At 42.3% G+C, this 20,222-nt stretch overlaps 1 pseudogene; it reads left to right on the forward strand.

The window, feature by feature from the left end:
• The first annotated feature begins 13,459 nt into the window (after positions 1-13,459).
• The window catches only part of LOC119942169, a 30,893-nt pseudogene continuing 24,130 nt past the window's right edge, over positions 13,460-20,222 (forward strand).

Below are 20,222 nucleotides of genomic sequence, written 5' to 3' on the forward strand. Positions count from 1 at the left end.
AGGAGAGGAAAAGGGAGGCTCAGTCTGGGAAGACCTCCTGGAGGATGTGAGTTCTCAGTAGGGCTTTGAAGGGAAAAAGAGAGCTAGTTTGGCAGATGTGTGGAGGGAGGGCATTCCAGGCCAGGGGAAGGTCGTGAGCTAGGGGTCGATGGCAGGACAGGTGAGAAGGAGGCACAGTGATGAGGTTAACAGCAGAGGAGCAGATGGTACAGGCTCGGCTATAGAAGGATTGAAGGGAGGTGAGGTAGGAGGGGGTGAGGTGATGGAGAGCCTTGAAGCCGAAGGTGAGGAGTTTTTGCTTCATTCGGAGGTTGACAGGCAACCACTGAAGATTTTTGAGGAGGGGAGTGACATTCCCAGAGTGTTTCTGTACAAAGATAATCCGGGCAGCAGAGTGAAATATAGATTGAAGCAGGGAGAAACAGGAGGATGGGAGATCAGAGAGGAGGCTGATACGGTATTCTAGTCTTTTTTCATGGCTCTCTGCTTCTAATCTTTTGCCCATCAATGTATAGCAGATAATAGCTTTTTTAAAAAATGGTACTTGTTAAACACTTACTGCGTACCAGCCACCGTACTAAATCCTGAGATAGTTATAAGGTAATCAGGTTCATTAATTTATTCATTCAATCGTATTTACTGAGCACTTGCTGTGTACAGAGCACTGTACTAAGTGCCTAGGTTGGACAAGGTCTGGGTCCTACATGTGGCTCATAGTTTTAATCTCCATTTTACACCTGAGATAACTGAGGCACAGAGAAGTTATGTGACTTCCCCAAGGTCACACAGCAGACAAGTGGCGGAGCCAGAGTTAGAACACAGATCCTTCCTCAAACTACCTGGCCATCTTCAAAGCCTCTTTGAAATCTCATCTCTTCCAGGAGGCCGTCCTGGTTTAATTTCTCCTCTCCCCTCCAGATTTACTCCCCATATTCCTCCCAGGTATTCTGCATCAACCACATAGTTAAAAACTCACAGCCACTCACAGCACTTTCATACAAATCATATGACTTAAGTATTGACCGCCTTATCATACACCTATCCATAAATCATTTTAATGCCTGTTTCTGTTCCTAGGTGAGAAGCTTCTGAAGGCAGAGAGGGCACCTCATCTCTCTATCACAGTGTCATGAACACTTATGATCGGTTCGCAGATTATGCTGCCACTAGCACTTACAACAGAGAAAAGATCACAGTTCTGTTCATTAAATTCTATTGATAGATTGGTTGAAACACATAAACCCCTCATTCTCTTTGATGGCAAAAGGTCTGACAACTCTCTCTGAAACAAACTTGTCAGACTCCCCAAATCCCTTGCTAACTAATCATTACTGGACAATGTCCCAAATGGTTGCAGAATTGTCTAGGGTGTAGGTACCTTTGTAACCCTGTAACATATCCTCAGGAGGGGCTTTGTCCCAGGAAAAGATAGATAATAATCATTATTAGTATTCGAGAAACAGCTTGGCCTTGTGGACAGAGACAGATGACCTGGGTCCCAACCCCAGTTCTGCCATATATATACTGTGAGATCTTGGGCGAGTCACGTAACTTTTCTGTGCCTCAGTTACATTATCTGTAAAATGGGAACTCAATAGCTAGTCCCCCTCCTAATTTAATTGTGAGACTCCCGATTATCTTGTATCAACAACAGCGCTTAGTACAGTGCTTGGCACATAGAAAGCATTCATTTATTCAGTCATATTTATTGAATGCTTAGTATGTGGAAGCATTTACTGTACCAAATGCTGTACTAAGCATTTGGGAGAGTACAATGTAACAATAAGCAGACACATTTTCTGCCCTCTTTGTTAAGGTAGATGTCTGTTTCAAGAGGCTGAGGTGTAGCCCTATGGAAACGAAAACTTGGCTACCTCATTCCTTCACATCCTATAGGATTTTTCTGAAGGCTGATTCAGATTTCTGGAGTTGAGTAAGAGATAAATTTATTTCCCATTCAAAATGAGTCACGCGAAAAAGAATTCATTCATTCATTCAATCGTATTTATTGAGCACTTACTGTGTGCGGAGCACTGTACTAAGCGCTTGGGAGGTACAAGTTGGCAACATATAGAGACGGTCCATACAAAACAGCGGGCTCACAGTCTGGAAGGGGGAGACAGACAACAAAACAAAACATATTAACAAAATAAAATCAATAGAATAGTAAATATGTACAAGTAAAATAGAGTAATAAATGTTCACAAACATGTATACAGGAGCTGTGGGGAGGGGAAGGAGGTAGGGCGGGGGGATGAGGAGGGGGAGGAGGGGGAGAGGAAGGAGGGGACTCAGTCTGGGAAGGCCTCCTGGAGGGCGTGAGCTCTCAGTAGGGCTTTGAAGGGAGGAAGAGAGCTAGCTTGGTGGATGTGCGGAGGGAGGGCATTCCAGGCCAAGGGGAGGACGTGGGCCGGGGAGAACGTGGATCGGGGGTCGACAACGGGACAGGTGAGAAGGAGGCACATTGAGGAGGTTAGCAGCAGAGGAGTGGAGGGTGGGGGCTGGGCTGTAGAAGGAAAGAAGAGAGGTGAGGTAGGAGGGGGCGAGGTGATGGAGAGCCTTGAAGCCGAGAGTGAGGAGTTTTTTCCTGATGCGTAGGTTTATTGGTAGCCACTGGAGATTTTTGAGGAGGGAAGTAACATGCCCAGAGCGTTTCTGCACAAAGATAATAATAATAATAATAATAGTAATGTTATTTGTTAAACGCTTACTATGTGCAAAGCACTGTTTTAAGCGCTGGGAAGGTTACAAGGTGATCAGGTTTTTCCAAGGTGGGCTCACAGTCTTAATCCCCATTTTCCAGATCAGGGAACCGAGGCCCAGAGAAGTTGAGTGACTTGCCAAAAGTCACATAGCTGACAATTGGCAGACCTGTGGTTTGAACCCATGACCTCTGACTCCAAAGCCCGGGCTCTTTCCACTGAGCCACGCAGCTTCTCTGCTTCTCTGCTTCTCTGATGATCCGGGCAGCTGTGTGAAGCATAGATTGAAGTGGAGAGAGACAGGAGGATGGGAGATCAGAGAGGAGGCTGATGCAGTAATCCAGTCGGGATAGGATGAGAGATTGAACCAGCCGGGTAGTGGTTTGGATGAAGAGGAAAGGGCGGATCTTGGCGATGTTGCGGAGGTGAGACCGGCAGGTTTTGGTGACAGATTGGAAGTGAGGCATGAACGAGAGAGAGAGGAGTCGAGGATGACACCAAGGTTGTGGGCTTGTGAGACGAAAAGGATGGTAGTGCCATCAACAGTGATGGGAAAGTTAGGGAGAGGGCAGGGTTTGGGAGGGAAGATAAGGAGTTCAGTCTTGGACATATTGAGTTTTAGATGGCGGGCAGGAATCCAGATGGAGATGTCTTGAAGGCAGGGGGAGACCCGAGCCTGAAGGGAGAGCAGGGGCAGAGATGTAGATTTGGGTGTCATCAGCGTAGAGATGATAGCTGAAGCCATGGGAGCGATTGAGTTCACCAAGGGAGTGAGTGTAGATAGAGAACAGAAGGGGACCAAAAACTGACCCTTGAGGAACCCCTACAGCTAGGGGATGGGAGGGGGTGGAGGAGCCCGCAAAAGAGACTGAGAATGAAAGGCCAGAGAGATAAGAGGAGAACCAGAAGAGGACGGAGTCTGTGAAGCCAAGGTTGGATAGCATGTTGAGGAGAAGGGGGTGGTCCACAGTGTCGAAGGCAGATGAGAGGTCGAGAAGGATTAGGAAGAGAAGCAGCATGGCTCAGTAGAAAGAGCCCGGGCTTTGGAGTCAGAGGTCATGGGTTAAAATCCCGACTCCACCAATTGTCAGCTGTGTGACTTTGGACATGTCACTTAACTTCTCCCTGCCTCAGTTACCTCATCTGTAAAGTGGGGTTGAAGACTGTGATCCCCCCGTGATCAGAACTTGACAACCTGATCACCTTGTAGCCTCCTCAGCGCTTAGAACACTGCTTTGCGCATAGTAAGGGCTTAATAAATTCCATCATTATTATTATTACTGTGACATCCCCCCATTGTTGAAGCTGTCCTGTTTGGATCCCAAACTTGCCCAAGTCCTTCCTGCTACTTCCATAGCCGGCATTATGCTGGTTACAGTTCTGACCATACTGATATCGTATGTGTACATCCTGCTGGCTATTCTTAAAATACAGTCCTCTGGTGGAAGGCAAAAAGCCTTTTTCACATGTGCCTCTTACCTAATAACGTTCACTTTATTCTATGGTACTACAGTGCTTATTTATCTGCTACCCAGTTCCAGCTTCTCAATGGATCAGAAATAAACTGGTGTCTGTGTGTTATAAGATATTGATTCCGATGCTGAACCCAATGATCTATAGCCTGAGGAACAAAGAGGTGAAAGATACCCTGTGGAAGGTTATGAGCAGGGAACGTGTAGGCTAATTCCGCTATACTGTACTCTCCCAAGTGCTTAGTACAGTGCTCTGCACAAAGTATGTGTTCAGTAAATACAATTAATTGATTATAAATGTCAAGAATCACACACTAATAATAATAATAATTATAATTATAATGGCATTTGTTGAGTGCTCTGCACACAGTAAATGTTCAATAAACATGATTGATTGACAGAATCATTCTGCAGGTATGCTCACAGCCCGTTTCTTCTGCTACCTCAAGCTGTTTCTAGCTAGGCTCATGTTTTCAGAGATTGTTCTGCTTGCCTTGACTTGCTCCCCTTATTCATCTCTGCTCCCAGCCACACAGCACTTATGTACGTATCTGTAACTTATTTATTTATTTATATTAGTGTCTGTCTCCCCCTCTAGACTGTAAGGTCGCTGTGGACAGGGAATGTGTCTATTGTTGCATTGCACTCTCTCAAGAGCTTAGTACAGTGCTCTGCACAGAGTAAGCACTCAATAAAATGACTGATGGACTGAATGAAGTCTACTACAAACTGTCACAGGAACTGGGGCCATGGAACTGTTCAAAAATCCTTCGAGATTTTTCCAAATGGTGCAATCATTTTAATATATGGATCTAATGAGAGGGAAACGGGTCTGATATTGAGCTGTATTGTATTGTGGTTAGGGCAAGATTAATAAATTGAATCAATCAGTGCCATTTATTAAGCCCTTACTATGTGCCGAGCACTGTATTAAGCATTACAATAAAACAGTGTTGGTAGGCACATTCTCCGCCCACAGTGAGTTAACAGTCTAGGAAAACAAATGTCTGACATTTTTTTTTTGTTTTCACAAGAGAAAAATTCGTTGGTACGGATTTTTTTATGATATTTGTTAAGCACTTCCTTCGTGCCAAGCATTGTACCAAGGGCTGGACAGCTATAAGATTGGACACATGTGCTACATGGGGCTCACAGCCTTAATTCCCATTTTACAGATGAGGTAACTGAGTCAAAGAGAAGTTAAGTAACTTGCCCAAGGTACTGCAGCCCACAAGTGGCAGAGCTGGGATCAGAACACAGGACCTTCTGAATCCCAGCCCCATACTCCATCCACTAAAACATGCTGTTTGTCTCCTAATGGTAGTAGGCCTCACCCTCTCTGATATTCAATCTATATTCAATCCAATCCCACTCTCATATTCAATCGGTATTCAATCCATCACTCATTCTGGTCAGCTCCACCTTCACAGCATCGATAAAATCCACTATTTCCTCTCCATCCAAACTGCTACCATGTTAATACAGTTACTTGTCCTATCCCTCCTTGATTACTGTATCACTCTCCTTGCTGACCTCCCAGCCTCCTGTCTCTCCCCACTCCAGTCCAAATTACACTCTGCTGCCTCAATCATTTGCGTGGCTCAATGGAAAGAGCCCAGGCTTTGGAGTCAGAGGTCAGGGGTTCAAATCCCAGCTCCACCAGTTGTCAGCTGTGTGACTTTGGGCAAGTCACTTAACTTCTCTGTGCCTCAGTTACCTTGTATGTAAAATGGGGATTAAGACTCTGAGCCCCCGTGGGACTACCTGATCACCTTGTAACCTCCCCAGTGCTTAAAACAGTGCTTCGCACATAGTAAGCGCTTAATAAATGCCATCATTATTATTATTACAAAAATATTTGTGACATGTTTCTCCACTCCTCAGGAAACTCCAGTATTTTCCCATCCACCTCCACATCAAACCAAAACTCCTCACCATTGGTTTCAAAACACTCAATCACTTTGCCCTTTTGAGGTAGGAACTCACCTCAACTCCCTATTCTCTTATTACAACACAAACCACACACTTCACTCCTCTAATGCTAGCCTTCTCACTGTACCTCATCTCATCTATCTCGCCACTGTTCTCTCATCCATGTACTGCCTCTGGCCTGGAATGCAGTCCCTCTTCAAATCTGACGGCCAATTATTCTCACCCTTTTCAAAGCCTTAGTCAAAGCACATCTGCTCCAAGAGACCTTCTCTGACTAAACCCTCCTTTCCTCTTCTCCCACTCTCTTGTATGTCCCCCTGATATGCTCTCTTTATTCATCCCCCCTCCCAGCCCCACAGCACTTATGTCCATATCTGTAATTTATTTATTTATATTAATGTCTGTCTAAATTGAGAGCTCGTTGTGGGCAGGGAATGTTTCTGATAATTGTTGTATTGTACCCTCCCAAGTGCTTAGTGCAGTGCTCTGCACACAGTAAAAGCTTAATAAGTACAATTGAATGAATGAATGAAAGATAGTTTGTCTGCCTCCTATAATTCCTTCAAATTTCTGTGCAAAGGACCCAAGGAAAACAGACATAGAAGACATCAAAAAAAATTTAGCTACTTAAAAACAGATTTGCTAATTGGTGAAATTCACGGGACAATTCATTTTTTTAAAGGAATAAGCAGCATGGCTCAGTGGAAAGAGCCCGGGCTTTGGAACCAGAAGTCATGGGTTCAAATCCCAGCTGTGTGACTTTGGGCAAGTCGTTTAACTTCTCTGGGTCTCGGTTCCCTCATCTGTAAAATGGGGATGAAGACTGTGAGCCCCGCGTGGGACAACATGATCACCTTGTAACCTCCCCAGAGCTTAGAACAGTGCTTTGCACATAGTAAGCACTTAATAAGTGCCATCATTATTATTATCATGATAATCTGCACTTCACTTTAATGCCAAACCTATCTGAGAGAATGCCAAACCTGAGAAGAATTTGCCAATGCCAATCAGAAAATATTACCACAGTCACAAGTCCGAGCATAGAATCTAGCTAAGAAGCCATATCATTAGCATCTCCACTTGACTGCCAGATGACATTCAAGGTTTTTGCAGCCTCCAGGCCTCTCCTCTGACCCTGCCTTTTGACGGAACCCTGGGGCCCATTCCTAACCTCTACACAAGGGGGCAATTGAGGGGCAAAAGCAACACAGAGGTCATCAGGACCCCTAGGCAGTGACTGACTGTCAGACAAACACCTCCAGCAAGCATGGAAAGGCGATCTTATAGGAAGAACCTGCCCGTGTGATCGCAACCTGAAGCTTTTCAGCACTTGGATGGCGACAGAGCAGACTTTTCATCATCATCATCATCAATCGTATTTATTGAGCGCTTACTGTGTGCAGAGCACTGTACTAAGCGCTTGGGAAGTACAAATTGGCAACATATAGAGACAGTCCCTACCCAACAGTGGGCTCACAGTCTAAAAGGGGGAGACAAAACCAAACATACTAACAAAATAAAATAAATAGATATGTACAAGTAAAATAAATAAATAGAGTAATAAATATGTACAAACATATATACATATATACATATATACAGGTGTTGTGGGGAAGGGAAGGAGGTAAGATGGGGGTATGGAGAGGAGGATGGGGGGAGAGGAAGGAAGGGGCTCAGTCTGGGAAGACCTCCTGGAGGAGGTGAGCTCTCAGTAGGGCCTTGAAGAGAGGAAGAGAGCTAGCTTGGCAGATGAGCAGAGGGAGGGCATTCCAGGCCCGGGGGATGACGTGGGCCGGGGGTGGATGGCGGGACAGGCGAGAACGAGGTACGGTGAGGAGATTAGCAGCACAGGAGCGGTGGTTGGCCAGATAATGAAGTTAATTTTGTAAGTAAAGTAAAAAACAAGATGATTCTATAAGCTCTTTATCATAATTACTAAACTCTCCCGAGTGCTTAGGACAATGTTTGGCACACAGCAGTTCAAAGCAGTATGACCTAGAGGAAAGGCTTGGGGGTCAGAGGGTGTGGATTCTAATCCTAGCTCCCCTGCTTGTCTGCTGAATGACCTTGGGCAAGTCAGTTAATTTAGAGAAGCAGTGTGGCTCAGTGGAAAGAGCACAGGCTTTGGAGTCAGAGGTAATGGGTTCAAACGTGGGCTCCACCAATTGTCAGCTGTGTGACTTTGGGCAAGTCACTTCACTTCTCTGGGCCTCAATTACCTCATCTGAAAAATGGGGATTAAGACTGTGAGCACCCCGTGAGCACCTGATCACCTTGTAACCTCCCCAGTGCTTAGAACAGTGCTTTGCACATAGTAAATGCCTAATAAATGTTATCATTATTATTTAATTCCTCTGTGCCTCACTTACCTCATCTGTAAAATGGGGATTAAACGTTACTCACTCCTACTTGGACTGTGATTTCCACGTGGGGAAGGGAATTCGTCCAACCTGATTATTTTATATCTAACCCAACGGCTTAGTACAGTGATGGGCATATAGTAAGTGCTTAATAGGTACCATAATTTTAATTATTAATAACAGCATTGTTTGATTGATATTTCCAAGTTGTTTTTCATTTCATCTTATGTCGATTTAGCCAGTATCTTGTGTGTTGAGAGGGGAGCAGGAATGGAATTGAGCACCAGGTAACTGATTCCATTCTCCAATCCATTTATTTAGTGGCCTAGGAAACTAGATCAAAACAATCCTGAGTGACTGTATTCTTTTCCCTAAATGTGCAGAATGCATGGATCATATGGAGACCTCATTTCATGTAAAATACAGATTTCTCTTACATTTCATTACATACACAATTACTTCCAATCATAGAATCATTATCCAGGAGGATAATTCTCAAGCTAAGCTATACACTGTGTATTGTTCCCATTTCTCCCTCCTCTGCCATGTTGCTTATGTCCTTCCTTCTTCTTTGAACTCCCCTCTCTCCCAACTCCTTTCAGGAAGCCTTCCCTGATTAATTTATCTCCCACGCCACCGGTTTTATGCCCAAAACTTCTATCTCAGGCCTCTGTAACAACATTGTATTTATATACTCTAAATTTATCAGTAAATTGCTTAATGGTTTTAACTGAACATTTACTATATGCAGAACACTGTACTAAGCACTTGGGAGAGAGCAATACAAAAGAGTTAGAAGACATGTTCGTGAGAAGCAGCATGGTTCAGTGGAAAGAACACGGGTTTGGGAGTCAAAGGTCATGGGTTCAAATCCCAGCTCTGCAACTTGTCAGCTGTGTGACCTTGTACAAACCACTTGACTTCTCTGTGCCTCAGTTACCTCATTTGTAAACTGGGGATTAAGACTGTGAGATCCACGTTGGGCCACCTGATCAGTTTGTATCCCCACAGTGCTTAGAACAGTGCTTTGCACATAGTAAGCACTTAACAAATACCATCATTATTATTAGAGGAGAAGCTTGGCTCAGTGGAAAGAGCCTGGGACTTGGGGTCAGAGGTCATGGGTTCAAATTCTGGCTCCGCCAGTTGTCAGCTGTGTGGCTTTGGGAAAGTCACTTCACTTCTGTGGGCCTCAGTTACCTCATTTGTAAAATGGGGATGAAGACTGTGAGCCCCCTGTGGGACAACCTGATAACCTTGTAACCTCCCCAGCGCTCAGAACAGTGCTTTGCACATAGTAAGCACTTAATAAATGCCATCATTATTATTATTGTGTTCTCCAAACAAACTGGAGTACTTGCATACATGCCCAACTCTTAAGATTTCATGTACATATCCACCTTCCTGTTTCTTCCTACTTGCAAATGATCAAAGTGTCTGTCTCTTTCCCTAGATTCTATGCTCTTTCAGGTCAGAGACCATGTCTAGTTACTTTACTTTTACTTTATCAAGTACAAGCTCTGCTCACAGTTGCTGCTCCTTAAAAATATTGATAGATTGATGAGGGAACACATTCTCCTTTCCTCCTCTTGGGTGACAGAGGTCAGAACACTCTTTCTGTTATTAGGAAGTGATCAGACCTAAGCTCTTAGTAGAGTGCTCTGAACAAGTGACTCCAAGAATCCCTTGCTTCCTACTCATTAATGGCATTGACTGTTTAGCTTAAAAGAGTGGAAGTACCTCCCAAAATTTGTCATAGATTATTTGGAGGGGTTTTGGACTGGGAAAAATTAGACCCTAAAAATATACTTTGGTTTTTGTTGTGGTTTTGTTTTTCAGTATTTGTAAAGTGCTTACTATGTGCCAGACCCTGCACTATGCACAGGGGTAGATAAAAGCTAATCACGTTGGACACAGTCCAAGTCCCACATGAGGCTCATGATCTTAATTCCTATTTTAGGTCGTGGGTTCTAATCCCTGTCTTCCATTTGTCAGCTATGCGACTTTGGGCAAGTTACTTCACTTCTCTGTGCTTCAGGCAACTCATCTGTAAAGTGGGGATTGAGACTGTGAGCCCTAAGTGGGACAGGGAGTGTGTCCAACCTGATTCACTTGTATCCACCCCAGCACTTAGTACATTGCCTGACCCCCTGTTAATGCTTAGCAAATACCATAATTATCATTATTATTATTCCATTCTTGGATATAATTATTATTCAGTTCCTAGAACAGTGCCCAGTGCTTGGAACAGTACTTGGCACATAGTAAGTGCTTAACAAATACTATTATTATTATTATTATTACTATATATGATTGTAGGAGGACTATGGAGATTGTGAAGTGGTAGTTGGACAGTTGTGCTGGTAGAGGGGCTTCCAGGACAGAGGGATGTTGTAAGCGAGGAGTGGGTGGCAAGAAAGAGGATTATAGGCATCAAGTTGCAGTTATTTCCTGTTTAATCAAAACAATGTGAAAAAACAGTAAGGAAGGAAAAAGGATAGTTGACTTCATAAATACAGAATTTACATCTCTGATCTATTTCTATTCAGTCATGTGTGCTGGAAAAGTGGAAAACAGGAAAGAAGTCACAAGCTTTGCATGAGCATAGTTTACCAGATTGCTTTTCCCTTCTCTAGAGAAATCAGTGTACAAATCTTGCTATAGGGTTTTTTTTTTACCCCACTCAGATGGATGAACAAATCCCCAGAGAGTGATGAGTCTGGCCAACTAGGAAATTGAATGTGAATACAAGGGACTGAATATGCTTAAGCAGATACAGACTCATTGATGTAAATATACATTCATATATATCATATGCTATGGTGGGTGTAAAATGTCAGGAGATGCCACGATTAGATTAAAGAGGTTTCGATTTAAGGTTTTCTTGGACTATCATCTTTTCTTTTACTGGTGTAAGGATCGGCAGCTGACCGAGAAGTCCTGTTTATCCGTGAGTGTGAAAAGGTAGGGCTTGTCAAGCCTTTAAAAATAATATTGAAAGGATGCCATGGGTCACAGAGTCAAATATGGTCACTACCTCCAGGGAGAAGTCAAAGAAGTAGGTGACCTACCGTATTTATTGGGATAGAATCCTGTAAGCAATGTGTTTAACTTCCAAAATAGTCAGAATGAAAGCTCCCCAGGGGAGGTGATTCAGTTTCCTCATCTGTAAAATGGGGATTCAATACCTGTTCTCCCCCATACTTAGACTGGTTTGGTCAGGGGTTGTATCTGACATAAATACCTTGTTTCTACCCCAACAATTAGTTCAGTGCTTGGCACCTAAACAGAGCTTAACAAATACTATTATTATAGTTGTATTATTGTTACTATTATGGCTACTATTATTATTATTGATTTTAAAGTGAAGAAGGGAAAAATGAGGGAAAAGCTAAAGTAAAACCAAATTCCAGATACAATGGTCCAAATACTCAAGTGCCTCTCATCTTATTAATTCCTTTGACAAACGAACAAGGGAATTCTGATCAACAGGCTTTTGAAGATGTGTATTCCCAGCCCATAGTCTTCCCCAAGACCATGACCCAATGGAAGCAGCCAGGTCCCGGGTCCGTGGCAGAAGTAAAAAGAGCAAATGCCTTCTCCTCTTAACATTTAAAGGTCTCCACCCCAGGATTTCTGGGATGGCAGAACTTTTGCTTTCTGGAAAATATAGTTTCCTAAGGGAGGAGGTTTCCAGTTCCTTTTCATGTTTCCCTTCAGTCCGTTAATTCTACCACCACCATTTTAACATCCAGCTTTGCTAATAATAGATATTACCTTTTATTTTATCCCCAGCACCAGGAAAAAGAAACCCCCAACATAATGTCCCTGATTGGCTGCAGTTTCTTAATCATGGGCTTAGAGGGACACATTACCTTCCCTTTTTAGACTGTGAGCCCACTGTTGGGTAGGAACTGTCTCTATGTGATGCCAATTTGTACTTCCCAAGCGCTTAGTACAGTGCTCTGCACATAGTAAGCGCTCAATAAATACGATTGATTGATTGATTGATTGATTACCTCTTTCTAGACCAGTAGGGGATCGTGTGGAACTCTTCCCACCTCACCATGGTTGTACTCAGGAAATAATTCTGTCCTTATTCAAACGGTGATTGCTTCACTTCTAGAGCCTTGAATCACATTTAGGGTTAGGGTTAGGGCTATCGCTAACGTCGAATCCTAAAGATTGGGATCAATTTTCCTATAGATTTTGAAGAGCAGATTTGGTCTGGCCTGGACATAGGCAGAGGGTTTTGGCCCATAAGACAATGAGGAAATGATGTCCAAACTCAGCTCCCTGACCGAAGCCATCAGCATCTCAGAAGTGAAACCTATTACTTCATGAAGTAGAAGCATTAACTGAGAACTTCCTATGGGCAGAACACTATAGTAAGGAGGATAGGAGATTACAAAAGAAGAATTAGGAGACATTACAACACTTTTTAAATATTTCTTTCCCCCCATATATTAAGCCTCATTTGAGGGTAGTACTACTAGATGTCGAAGTAGTAGTGGTAGTAGTAATAGTAGTAGTAAGTACTACTTAGTGAGAGTAGTAATAGTATTTACTGCATTTAAAGCACTGTACTAAGCTCTAGTAAAGAGTACACAGCTGGCAATTAGGCAAGGAGAACACCGGGAGAAGAATGTTTCTTTCAGAATAAGCATAAAAAGGGGAGAGAAATCCACTCATTCTAAATTTTTGTTTTGAGCTTCAATGTGTCATAGAACATGAATCCCTGGAGAGCAACTGGATTAAGAATCTATTGCATCAAGACTCTGCTGTTCTCACCCACACTCAGCAAGTATCCAAAAATATTACATTGTTCCTTCTGTCTCCATAGATACTGAAGACAGCACTGATGGCAGAAGGAAATCTCACCATGTGTAATGAGGTTATCCTATCAAGACTGACCAATGGAGTGTATCTGCAGGTGGCCCTCTTTCTGGTTTATCTCATCGCCTATATTGCCACCGTGGTAGGCAACCTTAGGATGACAATGCTGATCAAGATTGAGCCCAACTCCACACCCCCATGTACTTTTTCCTCAGCAATTTATCTTTTGTCGATTTCTTTTAAATATCATGCGTCACTCCCAGGATGCTAATGACCTTCTCGTGGCTCATTGGAAAGAGCACGGGCTTTGGAGTCAGAGGTCATGGGTTCGAATCCCGGCTCCACCACAAGTCTTCTGTGTGACCTTGGGCAAGTCACTTAACTTCTCTGAGCCTCAGTTAACCTCATCTGTGAAAATGGGGATTAAGACTGTGAGCCCCACGTGGGACAACTTGATCACATTGTATCCCCCCCCCAGGGCTTAGAACAGTGCTTTGCACATAGTAAGCACTTAACAAATGTCATCATTATTATTCTAGTCTTAAGCCAAAGCCATTTCTTTTACTGGGTGTGCGTCCCACGCCTATTTCTTTGGGGCATTTGCAACCACTGAGATATTCCTTCTGGCTGTGATGGCATATGATCAATGTGTGGTCATCTGTCACCCTCGGCTCTATGTAGTAATTGTATCTTCCGGAGTCTGTGTCATTTTGGCGTCAATTACTTACTTTGGTAGCTCGGCAAATTCACTTATTCATACCTATCTTACGTTTAGATTGTCATTCTGCCAATCCAATGTGATCAATCGTTTCCTCTGTGAAATTCCACTTCTGTTACAACGCTATTGTTCAGATAGGATCTTCAATTTCCTAGTGATTTTTATCTGTGCTAGCTTTAATATCTTGAGCACACTCTGAACTATCCTGATCTCTTCTATTTCATTCTTGCTGCCATCCTAAGGACCTATTCTAGACAGGGGAGACAGAAAGCCTTCTCCACTTGTGCTTCCCACCTGACTGCTGTTTTCATTTTCTATGGGCCCCTGATCATCATGTATTTTCAACCCCATTCAAACTCTTCCCTGAATCAGAATGGTTTGGTCTCCGTGTTTTATACCGTCTTCATCCCTGTGCTGGATCCCCTGATCTATAGCTTGAGAAAAAAGAAGTGAAGAGTGACTTTAGGAAAGGAATAGAGACAAAGATGCTTTCTCGGTTTTTGGATGATGTAAAGTGGCACTCAGAGTAAATCCCTTTTCCTCTTAGAATGTGTCATAAATACTGATATTTTTTTCTTTTAATCCGGAGATAAATCTATGTCTTGGGAATGATATCTTACTCCTGCAAAATGCATGATAGTTAATATCGTATGCTCAGTTTCTTCCTCCCTCTATAACTCTTTTATGTTCGCTCACTGTCTCTCCTTCTCTCCCTATCCCTCTCTCTTTCTCTCTCTTGCGAGAAGCTATGCCTCCATTCTTGAAGGAAGAGAAAAAAATCACTATTTCCTGACTTTGCATATGACATATCCCATGTGTTATTAAATTTGAGTTTCCCTAATGAAACTTGTTTCATTAACCAGTTATCAATAAGGGGATATGCTACTAGTTCTTGGAAATATAGTTCTACTCAGAAGTTCACTTAAAAAGTGAAAGGTTGAGGGAACCTAGAGTATTTTTCTCTCAATTAATAGCACCTAATTTTATCTACCTCCTGTTGTATCTAGAGGGATGTACTGTTGATGTCATGTGGTGAAATTGTATTTAGTTGTCCTTTGGGTACAAAGATGGAATTTTTATGGATATGCACACTGGCCTGGATCGGCTACCACTGGCATTTCCCTATAGTCCAGTATCACAGTGACTCCTTTGAGGAGTTGTTTTGTCTCCTCATTTTGCAGTTGCCCTATTTTAGCACCCAAAAACCAGCCACTTAGGTATTTTCCTGATAATCATTCTTCTTTCATAGTCTGCTCAGAATAGTTGAAATTCAATAAATATATCTTCAATACTGAAACACTGACTGCATTCCAGGAACTTGCCTTTTATACTCTTGGATGGTTATTTGTTATGAAGTAGAACTGCTTGATATGAAAAGTGATGTATACATGATTTTGATGAAACTGCTTGAAGAGCTGGATATGTTATCTTTGGGAATCCCAGGTTTCCCATCCCCTTGGTCTCATGAGCAGATTCAGACCTGGATGTTCGAAGTTGCAAATATAATCTATTGCTTTATAGTATTAGCCTCTTGTGGGCTGGAAACAAGTCACTTCTTTATTTTGTACTTTCCAAGGACTTAGAAAACTGTCCAGCACCCAATGAACTCCCAATAAATGCTATTACCACTTCTAAAAGGAATAATATTGATGATTGTCTTCGTTCCCTTAGAGAGAAGCATAAGAGCTTCTGTGTTTTGAATTCAGTTTTCTTTCAATTCTTATGTGCAGGCTCTTTTTTTGCACACAGTATTTTCTCAATAAATACCAATGATTGATTAAGTGGGGATTGGATGAAGAACGATGTCTTTCACAGGAAGAATGGTTCATGGATTGAAATTTCTTCATAGCAAGAGCTATGTTATCTACTCTGTATGTTACCAAGTACCTAGAAAAGAGAGTAGGTGCTCAGTGAATAATACTGATGACACCAGACCATCTACCAGTTAATCAAAGGTATACTGATGATATTCTGTAGAGAAAGATTGAGAAACGTGTTCCTTAAGGAAGAGTTTAGAATCCAAAATGCACTTCACTGTGTTAAATATGACTGTTATCAATTTCTTCTATCTGTCTCCTAATTGAGTAATTATTTTCCCAGTGCCTCACAAATCATGAATTAAACAAAACAATCTCATTGCATGTCTCAAAATGAGCATTCATTCATTCAATCAATCAATAGTATTTATTGAGCACTTACTGTGTGCAGGGAAATGTACTAAGTGCTTGGGAAAATACAGTACAACAGAATTGGTAGACATGTTCCCTTCCCACAAGGAGCTTACATTCTAGAGGGTGAGAAAGTCAATATTATAAATAAATATCTTACAGATATTTGCATTAGTGGCATGGGGATGGGTGGGTGAATAAAGGTGACAAATCCAGGTGCAGAGGCCTCACAGAAGGGAGGAAATAAGGGATTAGTCTGGGAAGGCCTCTGGGAGGAAATGTGATTTTAATAAGTCTATGAGGGCGAGTAGAGAAATGATCTATCAAATATGAAGGGGGAGGGAATTCTGGGCCAGAGGCAGGTTGTGGGTGAAATGTTAGCGGAGAGATAGATGAGAGCGAGGTACAATAAGTAGCAAAGGGGCTAAAGGAGACGAGTGAGCACGCAGAGTTGTAACAGGAAATTGTCTAGGTCAGATAGGAGGGGAAAAGGTGATTGATTGCTTTAAAGCTAATGGTAAGGACTAAGAGCTTTCGGTTGACAGGGTGCTCGTTCTAAACCATAAGGTAGAAAGGTAGTTCAAGGAATGGAGGGTGAGTGGAAATTTGAGCCACTCATCTCCGTCCTCAAAATGCTGGTGCACAATGGTATCATTTCAGGCAAGCGATGGAGTAAGCAAGATAGGTACATAAATTATATGGGCAGTTGAGAGTACTTCTGGGATTATATGGTGAGGAAGGGGGAATGAGGCCTAATGGAAAGAGCCCAGGTCTGGGAGTCAGAGGACCTGGATTCTAATCCTGACTCTGCCACTTGTCTGCTGTATGACCTTGGACAAGAAATGCAATGGTGACTGGGATATTTGTGAAGCGCTTAGTATGTGTCAAGCACTGTTCTAAGCACTAGGGTAGATACAAGTTAATCAGATTGGACACAGTCCCTATCCAATAAGGGGCTCACAGTCTAAGTAGGAGCAAGTATTTAATGCTTTCTAGAAGATAAGCTTCTTGTAAGCAGGAAATGTGTCTACTACCTCTGTTATATAACTCTTCCAAGCACTTGCTATGTTTCTGCACACAGTAAGTCAGTAAGCTCTCCATAAATACCAGCTGAATGATTGATTTTACAGATGAGGTAACTGAGGCATAGAGAAGTTAAGTGACTTGTTCAAAGTCACATAGCAGGCATGTGGTGGAGCTAAGATTAGAACCCAGGTCATCTGACTTCCAGGCCCATGGTCTTTCCATAAGCCTATGCTGTTCTTTTATGCTCCTCAGTTACTTCATCTGTGACATGGGTATTGAATCCTCCTCCCTCCAATTTAAACTGTGAGCCCCATGTGGGACTGGAACTACAAGGCTTGACATAGAGTAAACATTTAACAAATGCCATTAAAAAGTGATAACAGAGGGGATATTCCAGTTTTGTTAATTAGTACCCCAGAAAATGCATAAGCGCTTAGAACAGTGCTTTGCACATAGTAAGCGCTTAACAAATACCATTATTATTATTACTATTATTATTATCCACATGATTTTCACTCAGGAAAATGAAGCTTTAGTCAAATATAGAAATTCCCTAAGTATATGAAAAGCAGGGAAAGTCATGAAGAAACCAAACTGAACATAAATTGAAATACCATAAAAATTGCAATTGTCAAAGGGAAAGGTTAAAAAGAACAACAAGTACCATTCTTTCCCAAAGGGAATGCTGATTTCTTTGTACATGGGCAATTGGGGGATTAGAAGGAGAATTTGAATCTCAAGGAACCTCAGAGTTACCATAAACACAGCCACCAAAGGGAAGTTGGAGTTACTGATAATCACCAAGTAAATGATATAAATGTTTGTTCAGTCGTTTGAAAGAACTAAGCAATTTGATTTCTAGTCATAAGGCTTTAGAGAATTTTATAAAGAATATGAATTTTAGACTACCATCGAGAGACCCAAGACCCAGGAATGGTATGTTAGCAAATGTTAGTTGCCTGAACCAGATCTGGCCATGGCTGGGAGTGGTGGAAAGATTCCCCTCTAGACTATAAGCTCACTGTGGTTATCTGTTACATTGTTGGGTTGCACTCTCCCAAGTGCTTAGTAAAGTGCCCTGCACACAGTAAGCCCTCAATAAGTACAACTGATTGATTGATGGATTGAAAGATTCCTCAATAATCTTCGACCAAGAGGTTGGACCTTGAGTGATTGACTGACTGGAGTCAGAAGAGGGAGTAGAGGAGAAAAAAGCATTATTACCTGTTTGTAGGAGGCAGGGTTCAAAGCACCTCTTAAACTCTAAGCTCCTTGAGGGCATGGATCATGTCTACCAAATGTACAGCTATCTTCCAAGACCTTAGTATGACGGTCTACACAAAATAGGCAATAAATATCATCAATCGATTGAATCATTGATTAAAGTAGAGAAGCACTGTGGTGTAATGGAAAGAGCCCGGGCTTAGTAGTCAGAGGACTTGGGTTCTAATACCGGATGCACTACTTGTCTTCTGGGTGACCTTGGGTAAACCACTTAACTTCTTTGGGTCTCAGTTACCTCATCTGTAAAATGGGGATTAAGACTGAGCCCCACATGGGACAACCTAATTATCTTGTATCTATCTCAGCTTTTTGAAAAGTGCTTGGCACATAGTGAGTGCTTAATGAATACTGTAATTGTTATAGTGAGACTGTGAGCCCTATGTGGGGGAGGGACTAATTCCAATCACATTTGCCATTTGTCTGGCACATAATAAAGCATTTAACAAATACCACAGTTCCTCCTTCCTCTTTACCTTCTCCTAGACTGTTTGCTCTTTTGTGCCTTCTCCCTTGTCCTTAATTGTCTCCTGAGAAGCTACTGTACATTTATCACTAACACCATTAAATTTACCCCATCAGTAGAAGTACTTATTTTCCTAAGGTACTTGTTAAGCATTTACTGTGTGCTATGCACTGTACTAAGCACTGGGGTAGACACAAGCTAATCGGGTTTGACACAGTCCCTGTCTCATGGGGGGCTCACAGACTAAATCTCCATTTTACAGATGATGTAACTGAGGCACAGAGAAGTTTAGTGACTTGCTAAGGTCACACAGCAGACTTTGGTGGAGCCGGGATCAGAACCCTGGTCCTGTGCTGTATCCATTAGTCCATACTGCTACTCATGAATCAGAACTCACGAGGCAGTTCTCCACAAAAAAAGAGCCCTCAGGACCACTCAGCTATATCCCTTCCTTAGCCTTTCCTCAGATCATTCTGCATCAGCCTTCTTCCTTGATCTTGCGGTTTTCTCATTTGACTGGTAACTTTTTCAAATTAAATTTCCAAGTTGGGGTAAATATGGTCATAAAATAAATAAGAAGCATGAATTTGGTCTTTCCTGCTTTTCTGAGATGAATACAAGATTAGTGAGAGTAGAAAGTTTCTTATTGTTTAAAATCAGGGGGTAATAGATTAACAATTCATAGGGATAACTCGTAAAAATAAATGAAACTAAATTGGTGACAAAATAAGTGTTATAAATACACACCAAACCCAGTACTAGCCCATAAATTAATCAATCAGTGATATTAATCAAGTGCTTACTGTGAGCAGAGCACTGTAATAAGCACTTGGGAAAGTACAGTATAATGTAATTGGTATGCACAAGGATCTTACAGTCTACAGCTATTTCCCCACCTCAAAGAGGGGGAAATTGTGCCCGAAATAAATCCAAGGAAGCAGGGAAGGGAAATCCCCCTTCCATAATGGATTATATGAAGGGACGTAGTGGGCAGGGGGAGAAAGGGACATATTCCCCACCGTATGGGAGTCAGAAGTTATGGTTTCTAATTCCGGCTCCACCACTTGTCAGCTGTGTGACTTTGGGCAAGTCACTTAACTTCTCTGTACCTCAGTTCTCTCATCTGTAAAATGGGGATTAAGACTGTGAGCCCCACGTGGGACAACTTGATCACCTTGTATCCCCCCAATGCTTAGAACAGTGCTTTGCACATAGTAAATGCTTAACAAATCCCATTATTATTTCACTTGGCTTTTCTGCA

The sequence above is a fragment of the Tachyglossus aculeatus genome, chromosome 21 (genome assembly GCF_015852505.1).
Source record: "Tachyglossus aculeatus isolate mTacAcu1 chromosome 21, mTacAcu1.pri, whole genome shotgun sequence".
In the NCBI taxonomy this organism is placed as follows: Eukaryota; Metazoa; Chordata; class Mammalia; order Monotremata; family Tachyglossidae; genus Tachyglossus; species Tachyglossus aculeatus.